This window comes from Varanus komodoensis, unplaced genomic scaffold (genome assembly GCF_004798865.1).
Source record: "Varanus komodoensis strain SLA01 unplaced genomic scaffold, ASM479886v1 scaffold10, whole genome shotgun sequence".
Taxonomy (NCBI): domain Eukaryota; kingdom Metazoa; phylum Chordata; class Lepidosauria; order Squamata; family Varanidae; genus Varanus; species Varanus komodoensis.
The window spans coordinates 7,263,841-7,275,959 of NW_025335269.1; positions in this window are offsets into that span (position 1 = coordinate 7,263,841).

Sequence of the window (12,119 nt, forward strand, 5' to 3'; positions counted from 1 at the left end):
CTGAGCAGGACAATTGTCGAATCGCTCCTTTGAGGAATAACTGGGAGACCTCGTCGCGTAGCACCGATGAAGAAGGTGTAAAGCGGATCGGGCTCGAAGGAGGGATAACATCGAATTCTATCCTGTATCCAAACTGAATGATAGATAACACCCACCTATCAGATGTAATGGACTCCCAAATGGGGAGTCGGCCCTGGAGCCGGTCCCCAAAAGGGAAAAGAGTGGTGTTGGAAAAGAGAGAATGGTTCGTCCAGGCCGTCAACGCGGGCGCTTATCGGTGTCAAAGCTTCGACGGCCTTGGGAAAAACGTTGTGGTTGCTGCCTCTGACGCTGCCGTTGCTGATATTGCTGGCGAAGGTAGTATTGCTGGCGAGGATATTGTTGGTTCCAATAGGAAGACCGGGGCCACTGCCACTTACACTTTTGTGGGAGCTCCATGCGGCGCGCAGTCAGGCGTGATTCATGAATCGCCTTTAACTTGCGGTCGGTCTTCTGATAGAACAGACAGGTACCATCAAATGGCATTTCCTCGATTCTGCGCTTCATCTCGTCGGGGAAATTACAATTGTGCAGCCACACATGTTGGCGCAATGAGATGGCATTGCCGAGGGCCCTCGAGTCGGTGTCTACATGGTGTTGAGCAGTAGACAACTGTTGCACCACCACCTACATCGCCTCTTTTATGAAAACCCTGGTGAGGTCCGCTTGGTGGGCTGGAAGGGAGGAAGCAACATTATCCAGCTTCTGCATAATAAAGTACTGGTAACGTGCCAGTGTTGCTTCATAGTTCGATATGCGCACGCCAAGCTCAGAGGCTGCATAGACTCGGCACGCTAGCATATCGATTTTCCTCCCTTCCTTGTCCCGAGGGGTGGTATGACCCCTGGACTCCCTGCGCTGGAAGGATTCAACCACAAGAGAGTTCAGTTTTGAGTGATGGAGCAAGAAGGGAATGTCGTCATCACGAACTCTATACATGGCCTCATACCGGCGGGAGGTAGCTTGTGGTTGAGCCGGTTGGTCCCAGGGCTGGACCATAGCCTGGCGAAGTGTGGTTATAAGCAGCAGGGCTATGGATGCGGACTGCTCCCCCTGAACGACATCATAAAATCAATCTGTGGAAGGGCCTGGCTGCTGATGAGCTTCGATTTCATGAGATCGAACAAGGCGGGACATGAGCTCTGTGAAAGAGACATGTGGTTCTTCAGGTGAAGCGGGCCCTTGGTATGCAACAGCCACATCGAGGGATGTCGAGTCGACCTCCAACTCCTTGGATTCTTCAACGTAGCAAAGATGGTCACTTGAGGAGGAGGTTTCAGGAGAAGTTGGGCGCCTTGTCTCCATACGTCTCAAGGTGGATGGTGCATCCCTCGGGACCGATGGTGATCTACGATCCCGAGGAAGGGAGGGATATGGTTGATAACCACCCCAGCCAGGGGGAGCACCATATCCAGGCATCAACCAATCCTCATCCCGATGTTTGGATGAAAGGCTGCGACGCCTGGGAGGTAACGACAAAGCCACATGAGGTTCAGTTGTGGGCATAAGTGTAGGCGAGCAGTCCCTCGGCGGGGAGTCTCTGATCTCGCCATCAGAGATGCACTCCCGAAGCAGCTCCTCCTGTTGTTGAGGAGGCACGGTCTCAGGCCGAGTGATTGGCCTGGGGGGATCCCAGTGGAATCACCTGCATAGCAAATTGCAGGACCGGTCCTGAGGGGGTCGGTACCGTGGCGGCCTTGGTACTGAGAAGCTCGATGAGCCTGAGCACCGGTGTTTTGGGCGGTCAGGTTTCTTGCTCTTGCAAGCGGGCTTGTCCGCCTTCTCCTTCCTCAACTTCTTATGGGTGGAAGGTTTATCCAGACCCATATCCTGAGGAGGCGCGGTCGAGGAGGAACCAGGCCGCAAGAGCAGTTGGTCAGACTGCATTAATGCCTGGTCCCATAGGAGTTTCCTAAGACGATTCTCCCTGTGTTTCCTCGCTTGCTTGGTAAACACCAAGCAATGACCACTTTTGTCGGTTCTATGCCCCTCGCCGAGGCAGAGGAGACATAGATCATGTGGATCGGCCGGCAACATTTTGGATCCACATTCAATGCACTTGCGGAATGCCGCTCACGGCGCCATCGCGGAAAAAGAAGAAAAGAGGACAGTGTAGAGGGTAAGATAATGTTTTTGTTTGTTTTTTAACAGAAATAAGAGGATTTATAGAAAGAACTGGGAAGAAGAACAAACTTGAAGCAAGAGAAGAAAGATTCAGGAGATAACTGGCAAAAAACCGGAGAAGGAGGACAGATCTATACGAGAGACAAACAGGCACGAGGCACAGCGAACGGTGGTCACAAAGACTGAGTAAAATGGCGGACACTCCTCTCTATTTATATCGCGAAGCGGGAGGGGAACGGAGTTTCCCGCCAAAAACCATTAGCTTTCTAATCTTCCGGCCTAGGCACTGCGCAGGCGCAGCACCCATATGTGTGATGCACAGAGGCCACGACGAAGAACACATAATATGTTGGACACACTAATGAATGCCCTGCATATGTGTAAGTACAATAATGCACAGTGGCTTGTCTCTTATTCTGGCTCGGATGAGAGCCTGATCTGAAGCAGGAATTATCCAGTAGTGAGAAAAAATTAGTTATACACTGTTATACAATATTAGTCATACACTGTTTGAGCATGCATTTATGTTTTCTCAGTAAGCCTAGCAACCTTTATAGCAGGGGTCCTCAAACTTTTTCAACAGGGAGCCAGTAGAAAGGTGGCAGCAGCAGGCACAGGCCAGTGAGGCAGGGGTGTCCGCAGGCCAGGACAGTGGCAGCGGTGGGCACGCACGCATGTGGCGAGGTGGCAGCAGGTGTGTGTGCGGTGGTGGCTTGCTCGCTCAGAGATCATCTTCTCTGAGCGAGTCCAAAACGATCTCTGAGCGAGCAAGTCGCCACCTCGCCATGCACGCAGCAAAGCAGAAGGCAGCGGGCATGGGTCCAAACCCTCTAAGGTGGGCTGGATAAATGGGCATGGTGGGTCAGATCTGGCCTGCGGGCTGCAGTTTGAGGACCCATGCTTTATAACATTGTGATACCAGCCTTACTTACAATAATTGTAGCTTTGGGATGAAGGGTTGTTTGTTTTTGTTGTTTTGCAGAGGTCTACGTTCAAACAATGTCTCACTAATTAAAGTAGGTCTGCACTTCCCAAGGCACTACTTCCTCCCTGTGAGTCAGGACACCACTCCATAGGAATTGGCACATCATTCCATAGAAATTAAGGAGTTCATGAAGATAACTGCTTGCTGTATTGATCCACATTACACAACAGGATCATCTGGGAAACATAGTTGCTGCAGTCCAGATCTGTGGCCATCCCGCTCTTATAAGACCTTGGGTGGCACCCTTAAAAAGGGAGAGCTCCACTCTATCTCAGGTAGTTCCTCTTTATGTTTCTCCCATCACCTTCACTCTCAATGACACCTGCTTGGTGAGTCCACCTTCTCATTGGCAGTACCACCAGCTGTTCTTGCTCTTCATCCCTTTCTCATCACTGCCACCACATGCTTCATGACAAACAGAGAGCCAGTGAGCCAGTGGGCAGTGGCTTTTACTTCTCCTGCTTCTCAACACCACTCTTGTCTGGGCCAGAGCAAAGGAGGGTGAACAACCATTGAAAAACCATGTTGCAACGGTGAAGAGGAGAAGCAGGTCCAAGGTGTGCTTGTCAATGGATCCCAGCTGAGGTGGGGAAACTGGTAGATGCCTGACCATACCCACCTTTGCTGCCATTCCTGCTACCATTAGGAATGCAGGAGCATCTGTAAGTGCTCAGGCTTTCACCAGTGGTCTGTTTGAATGCCTACAAAACAGCTTGGTGAGCAATCACAGAGTTCCTTCCATAACCTTGTACAACTTTCTCTGCCCCATACCTTGGCGCTGGGCAAGGGAAGGGACAACAGTGGTTCCTCTTCCCAGGGTTTGGCAGAGCACCTGTTCCCGCCAAGAGTCAGGATTCTAGTTCAAGCATCCCCAAGTGAAAGGCTGCTGAAATGTGCATAATTGTCACCTGGGAGAAGTCTTTGAGGAGTGATTTTGCAATTGCCCATATTCAAATGCTTGCTGCATCCCTCACCAAAGTGCTTGCATGCAACCATTTTCATCTTTTTCCAGATTCAAGTTTGACACAGAAAAGTCATAGAAAAGTGGAAAAGCTCTGCTCCAATTGCAAAAAGGGCATTTGGGCATCTTTGTAATTGCTCAGTTCACTTATTACATTTGCCAGTAAAAAGCAGGGAGAGCCAGGATGGTTTGCATAGATGAAAAATATATTGTCTGAAGCTTTGTAATGTACCATCCATTTTCAGACTATTATTTAACTGTCTCAAAGTTTAACTTGGTGAGAACTCCTGGGGCAGGGCTTGAAAGCTCTGGAATAAAATAAATTAAAATTAAATTAAATCCCATCTCCCTCAGGATGGAACATCTTTTGGCATCTTTCATGGAAAAGGTCAGGACTTTGTTGATTTCCAATCTGATTCTTTCTTCAGTGTGTGGGTGGCATTTGTTTTTTTTTTTTTTTGGTTTTGTTTTTTTTTGTTTTGTTTTGTTTTGTTTTTTGTGATTTGTACCACATGTAGGGGTTGGATAACCATCACATAAATGGCGATGTTTCACCAGCCATGGAATAAATTCGCAAACCCTTGGATAAAACATTTGCTTTATTCTGCCCTTATGGATGTCACTTAGTTGTGACCATACCAATGTGACATCATTGTTTCCAAAATAATGAAAAGAATGCTAAATGTGAGGGTGGGGAAGAATAGGCTGCCAGGGACTGTAAACACACACACAGTCTAACCAGCACAAGCAGATTTGGGGAGGGAAATACTCCACCCTTAAGTCTATAGTTTGCTATTACAGGTTGCATTGTAGGGAATCAAAGAGGGATGCACTGGTACTGAAGCAGAACAAGGAGGTTGGATCACACATGGCATGGAAAACAGCAAGAGAGCTGCTTTCCATGCCCTGCTGGTAACACTGGGATGGAAGAGCCATTTGGAAGGAAGCACACAAACACTGCCACTGCTGTGAAATCCAGGATGGCTGCTGTGACTACTGGGCACCAGTGGCATAGTTATGATATTTTAGACTTGGAACAGTATCACTGGACTTGCCTCAAAAGGAGGGGAGCCCTCCTGTACTTAGGGGTCCACCTGTTCATTCAGGGGGCCTCTGGACATCTGCCCAAGCTCCTGCCCTGACAACATCTCTACCAAGGTGGCTAGGTTTGAATTGTCACATAGCCATGAACACCTCAAGCCGTGTTACTAGTCTACAGGGTTCTGATGGGGATAAAATGGGAGAGTACCATATAGCACCTCCCTGAGCTTCCGGGAAGAAGGATGTGATAGCAGTCTGATAGACGAATAAATGTTGCAAACCAGTTTCTGATACCTTTGTTATGACTCTTCCACATATCCATCATTCAACGTATTGATTCAGTTAACAGACCTCACAATAACTTCTACCGACTAACTGACATTTGAAAATAAAACATGGAACCAATTTACAGAATGAAAATCCTAAAACATAGGTCAGATAGCTCTATTAGTACAAAAAACAGTATTTGTCTAACAAGATATTTTAGACAATATCCCCATTGCTCTCAGCAAATATTTAATCTTAATTTCTGTAACAAACCCTTTTTATTAAAGGGTGTGTTCATACGTAATGTTCAGACAACCTTCCAGGATACAAAGAGATTGATGGGTTAATTAACTCATTGTGGAGATCTTAGCTAAAATTGTTGAAAAGAAATCAAAAATGTTTTGATTTGTTCTAAACAACAAGGACATAGTTCATTGGAGTAAGATATCACCTTAAATCTTTCATCTAAGGGGACTGAGGATATCACATTAAAACCTACAAGAATAAGCATCTTCCTATATTTTGAGATGCTTAATATTTGCAAGTATTTGGGTTGAGAATCAACAAAAGATGAATGAATGCCAAATGCCAAAGGGGAGCAGTAAATCTTGGAAATCTGTATATTTAATACGCTGGATAATTTGACATCTAGACTTTTCAAGGTATTATGAGAAAAGTAGTGATGGAGAAATTTCTTGATTATATACTTTATCACTTAGCATCTTCATCCATTAACTTACATTCTGACTTAAGTGAACTAATCTTAAATAAGTATATGAACAAACTGGAAGCATTAAAGGAAGCTAAAGTTTCAAACATAGAAACTGACCTGAATTTTATGGAATCTAGGCCTGCCTCAAGCCTCAAAACTGCAGTTAATGCACATTTCAGTACAAATTACTCTTATGAAAACTGTGTAGACCTTTTCAGTACTGAAATTGTGGCTTAAAAACTGCATGCCACTTAAAAGTTGAGCAAGTAATTTGGCTGTGAAAATTTGTAAGACTAGGGAGATATAAACAGCTCCCTTTAGAATATTAGCACCACAAACACACACACACACACAGAGAGAGAGAGAGAGAGAGAGAGAGAGAGAGAGAGAGAGAGGATGTCCCTCACAAAATCACCCATTGGTTGCCCTATCAAAGCCTCCTTTTAAAGTGGACCCAAAGTTTTGAAAGCTTTGACCGCTTTGCGGCAGCTACTTCTTAAAGCTCATTTTCCTTAGCAAAAAATGGGTAGGATGTACTATTGCATTTTCCAGATTTGGCAGTTTCTCCGGAAAAAGTGCAGACTATACATCACGCTGAGGACACACACAAAAAAGAATCTTTCTATGAAGGGGGTATGATTCTCACTACCACAGTTTCACAAGCAAAGCTCCCTAACACCTTTGTTTACCCTTGACAGCTTGCCTTTTGACAGCTGTCAAGGGAAAACAAAGGAGAAAATAACATATTGGGACCCTGTCTGGGTCAATGCCCAAGACTGATATCTCCTGCAATCTGACAGGATATTGCCAGGAGGTTTTCCTTTTTCAGATTTCAACAAGAGCACATCTCTGCACTTACACAAAACTGATTAGAATGAGAGTCGATTTGGGGTTCATTTTTTAAAAGAACCAACCAGTGACCGCTCGCTGGGCACTTTGAAGGGTCTGTCACTTACTGTTAAATTGAAGATCATGAAAGGCAATCCACCCCCCCCCATTTCTTTTAAGGTTTACAGGGAAAGGGCACAATGGCCCAATAACCAGCTCACAATCATGCTGGGGGGATGGAACAGGCGGATAACTACCTCTGGTGAGCCCAATCAACTGTTTGGCACACCATAGATATTCTCAAAGCAATGAACCTACTGTAGTTTATCGCCAGAGTGATTTATCATGACATGCAAATCTGCCAAGGGAGTTTGTTAATTCTGCCTATCCTTTCATCCCTCTCTAGAGGTGTCCCTTCAGAAAATACAAATCCCTAAAAGTTCAATTGGGCCTGAAACACAAAGCAGAACTTCTTTAAACAGTGGCTGTGTCCGCACAGCATGGGAAGTGAACATGCATGGTAAGGCACAGTAGGTTGTGATATCAGGCAAACCCAGACCATTTCCTACAGGGTGGCTTGACTGAGGGAAACAAGCTACCCTGATAACTGATGGCTTGTTATTGGGGTTGTTGAACACATAATGGGTTGTTCTTCCACTCCAATCTGGCCAGCCAATTCCACTGCTGCTTGGGAAAAGTGGAGAGCCAGCTGCTTGGCAACAGTAACAACATCCCTTTGCCACTCTTTCCAAGCTTGCCTGGGCTACTACCCTTAACACCCAGCACATCATCAAGTGGCATGGTAGAGCAATTGTAATTATCACTTGTTCAGTGTCCTCTGTGGTGATTGCAATTCCTTTTCCACTTGCCATGGATTTTCTCTCCCCTCCCACTCTTTTTCCTTCCAGATATTGCCTTCAATAATGTCTCAACTAACAGCCAGGGATAGCCTCTCCAATATACCCAAGTGGAATACTGAAGGGACTGTCCCTGGTTTACCAGCCCTTTTCTTCCGCAATATTTTTCATTTAAAAAAATAGTCAGAGTTTCATAAGTGCTGAAGTGTGCACCTGCAGGAATCTGTAATGGAAGATCTCAGCTGAGCAGAGCCTTGGGAGGTGTCTGCTGGCAGAGATCAGCCATGAACAGTGACCCAGGGACACTACAAATATTGCCATGGTATCTATTATGCATCCTCTTGTAAGCTGTCAAAAGGCAACCTGTCAAGAGAAAGCAAAGCCAAGAAAGTGTGTTGCTCATGAAATTGGATGGCCATTGGTCATCTTTGTTTGTCCTCTTTGCAGTGAGATCCTCAAATTGTTTTGCTGGACCTGACTCTTTTCAATGTCCAGATACTTCCCCACCCTTTCATAAGCCTCTAAGTACTTAGAAAAGTGGGAAAAGTACATGCAACCCCATTCATGGGAGTATGGCATTTTGACAGCTTTCAAAACTCAGGCTCCCTTTTAAAATGAAGATTTTGACGGGACTATCTGGATTTTCATGACAGGGGCCTATGCCCAGAGTTTCCTGACAGAGACAAATGAATATGCATATTTTCCTGCCAATAAACCCTAACTAATTTTGCAATTAGTAGGGATGTGTAAGGAATTCATATTGGGGGTGGCCATCCATCAGATTCCCTATGATTTGGCTCCTTGGACTCTTTCCCATTTTCTTGTAGCCATGAATCCAACATCCTTGTGAAAATGCCAAGCCTTTACATGGCACTTGCAAGGAAGCAAGCCCCATGAGACTGCTGTGCAAGTGGCATCGCTCTTCTGCACACATGATTTGCAGCATTTGCTTGAGATGCACATGATGCAGAAGAAGGCTGCTGGTTGTGCTACTGGACTTCTGCAAGTGTTCTCAGGCTTCCTCTTAGTTCAGCTTGCTTTCAAAGACTGGACTGGGCCCAGGAGGAAGTCCATGAACAGAAGAGGGTTGGATTCCACAGAGCAACACTACCTGCCAGTCACATGTGCAGAAGAAGAACTCTGCTTGCACAGTGGGTGTATGGACAGCGGGCAGCCCTCCTCGTTCTACCTGCACATTTGTGATGCATTATGTGGTTGGACTCACTTCCTGACAGATGCCTGCACAAACAGTTGGCACAAGGTTAGAGGGAAGCAGGCTGAAGTTAGGGAGCCAAGCTGAGAAATTTTGATGGATTCTCACCCCCAAACTGGATTCCTCCCTCACACATCACTATTCATCAATTAGGTGGCTCAGTCTTTTTCCACCTCATTAGAAATCTTCTGAAGGAGGAAAAAGAATCTGAGAAACTTCCATTGCTCAGATTTTTATTTCCAAATTTTGTGATTTCTGTTCTGTAACATTAGCACATTAATAAAATGCTGCTGAAAATAATTAATGAATTAATAAACAAGAAATCTGGATGTCATCAGCATGAATCAGTCTTCTTCCTTTTGAGTGAAATTTAAGTTTTGCCGGTGCACATGCACATTTGTGTGTATTGTGCAATCCTGACAGGATCATGTGTACTGTCAAATCCAGAGTGTTTTACTAATGTGCTGGGGTGAATGTGTGTATCAATAAGACACACCTGTACAAGAAAAGGTAATCATGATGTAATAATGTATAGGATTCTATTGATTTTTGACAGCATTCTGTCAAGCTGCATATGCATATGTCAAATTAAAGGAAGGAAAGATGAAAATTAACTGAAGGACGTAAGAACTGTACCATATTGTGCTTGTTCCTGTTCTGGCATTAATGGTAGATACTCTCTTGGTGCACAGGAAAGTTCAGCAATTGGATAGTCAGTCCTAGCTTAAACAGGCCCGCAGTCTGGCTAATTGTGATTTTGGGCCAATAATCCAGTTTGCTGCAATTGAAACGGGCAAATTGACTCCCTGTAATTAAATTAACCTCTGGTAAGCTCATAAGTGCCCCACAATACATGTTAAGTGCAAGGGAGCAAAGCAAGTGGATTTTGACAGATATACTATGTACAAGTATTATGATCAAAATGCATATTTAAAGATTCTTCCTGAGGCACAATGTATTGTAAGCTGTAAAGCATAGAAAGGAATTAACTAAACATTTTCATCTAACTCAATGTCATGATCAAATGTTGCAACATCATTTTAATGCCCATTTTCCCAGTCTGAGTTCCTCTCCATCCCTTATTTTAACCCCTTGGGAGTCACCAGCACACTTGGCCATTTCACTGCTCACTCTTAATTCCAGATTAGTTACAAAGTAGTTAAAGAACACCCAAAGCAAAATCCTTGTGAGATCCCTCTGTTGATGCTTCTCTGAGAATGCTACCACATTAATATTGTATTAATATTGCTAATTTATGTACAGTTGCATTTTATTTTTATTACTTTTATTAATTAAGAGAGGATATATTGTGGGATGTTTTATGCTATTTATATATTGTTATTGATTGTGGAATTTTATTTGTGTAAGCTGTCCTGAGGCTTTCACAAAGGACAGCATACAAATGTCTTAAATAAATCAAATAAAATAATAAATAAAATTGGGTTCTGTTTGTGGACTTCCCATTGGTTGGCTACTGTGGAAAGCAAGACGCTGGACCAGATAGGCCCTTGGTCTGATTCAACATTGCTTTTACATTCTTATTGAACGTGACATCCTTAATTCATTGAGATGTGTACTTTGGTTTAGTCCTAAGTCTATTGCCAACCAGCTTGTTGGGTAATCTCCAGTTCTAGTATTAGGTCTCATTGTATTAAGAGGTCTAGTATCAACTCCTATCATTAATCTGATACATAGCATGCTGTACTTCTTTTCTGGTTTGACATTAAACAAAAGAAGTCAGGGGAAAAGCGAACAAAATAGAAGTAGTTTTAAAAATGTTGGAGGCCAACCAGCAATGTAGGTGGCTCAGTTCTTGGACAAGAGTATAAGGGCCTCTGTTCTTGGTCATAACTTGGACAAAACCAAGGTTAAGAAAGTTTGGGTGTGATGTCTGAATTGATTAGTTATGAATTTGCAGCCATCCAGCAAACCAGAATCAGAAATAATGGTTTGAAGTAGGTTTGCAAGCCATGACTGTCATTTGGTGTGCTATTTGAATTACTGAACCACTGAGCAGATGGAAGAGGAAAGCAAATAAGCCATTCTGGTGATGGCCTGTATACATGCATGAAAGTTTGAAGTATTCTTTGGACGCCAAACTTTAGTTCAGTGCAATAGTTAAGTTGTTTCCTACCATTAGGCCATGCTTCTGCCATGCTTTCCGGTTCCATGGGATGGTTTGATTCCCAACACCATCAACTGCATGCAAACCTGACCCAAAGCAAAAATACCTGCATGAATATCTATGGATAACAATAGGGTGGTAATATTTCATGGCTTAAACTAAATCTTGGCTTAAACATTTGCAAAAAATGGGCTGGGCAGGCCTCAATCTAGGGAAAAGGTATGACGCCTTTATTGCCCTCTTAAGCATACACACTTGTGCACACGCACACTCTTTCTCTCTCTCCCCCACCAATCTCACTCACACACAAAACAAGAACAACAACATTCTTTTTGTATACTCAAATCTCCCATGCAATTCATCAGAATGTCCTGCCAAGAGCCACAAAATGAATATTTTCTAGAGTGAGATTTGAGGAGAAAACAAATTAAAAAATAAAAACAGATGGTTGACATCAGTCAGATGGAAAATGCTAATTGGCATGAATTCCCTCTTTTGACTTGTAAAACAGGAACATTAAAAAACATGTCCACTCTTAATAGGGGTACTTCTTGGCAGTGTATCCTTAAAAAGAGAAGGCTGAGCTAATAACAATTTGCAGAACAGCAAACCAAGCCTCGTGATTGTAGCACCCATGAAGTGTTTGGGGATCATAATTTTCAAGCCAGAATGCTATATTTTTAAGCTCCTAAAATTTAGAACCTAAGTACACATTTTAAGATCCTCCAAAAGTGGCTTTGCTTTCCTGAGACACTCACAATTCTCACCAAATCCAGTGAGAACACCTAGGTAAGCCTTCACAAATCCCCTTCATTGCAAAGTGGCACCTCACCTTTTACAAAGTTATGTTGCATTGCTGAGAAGAGAAGTCGTTTTTAGATGATTGCAGAATTACCAATGTGAACAGGATCGAGTTTTTTAAAACTCATTTCTAGAATCCATAAAATAGATTGACAGTAAATTTAGG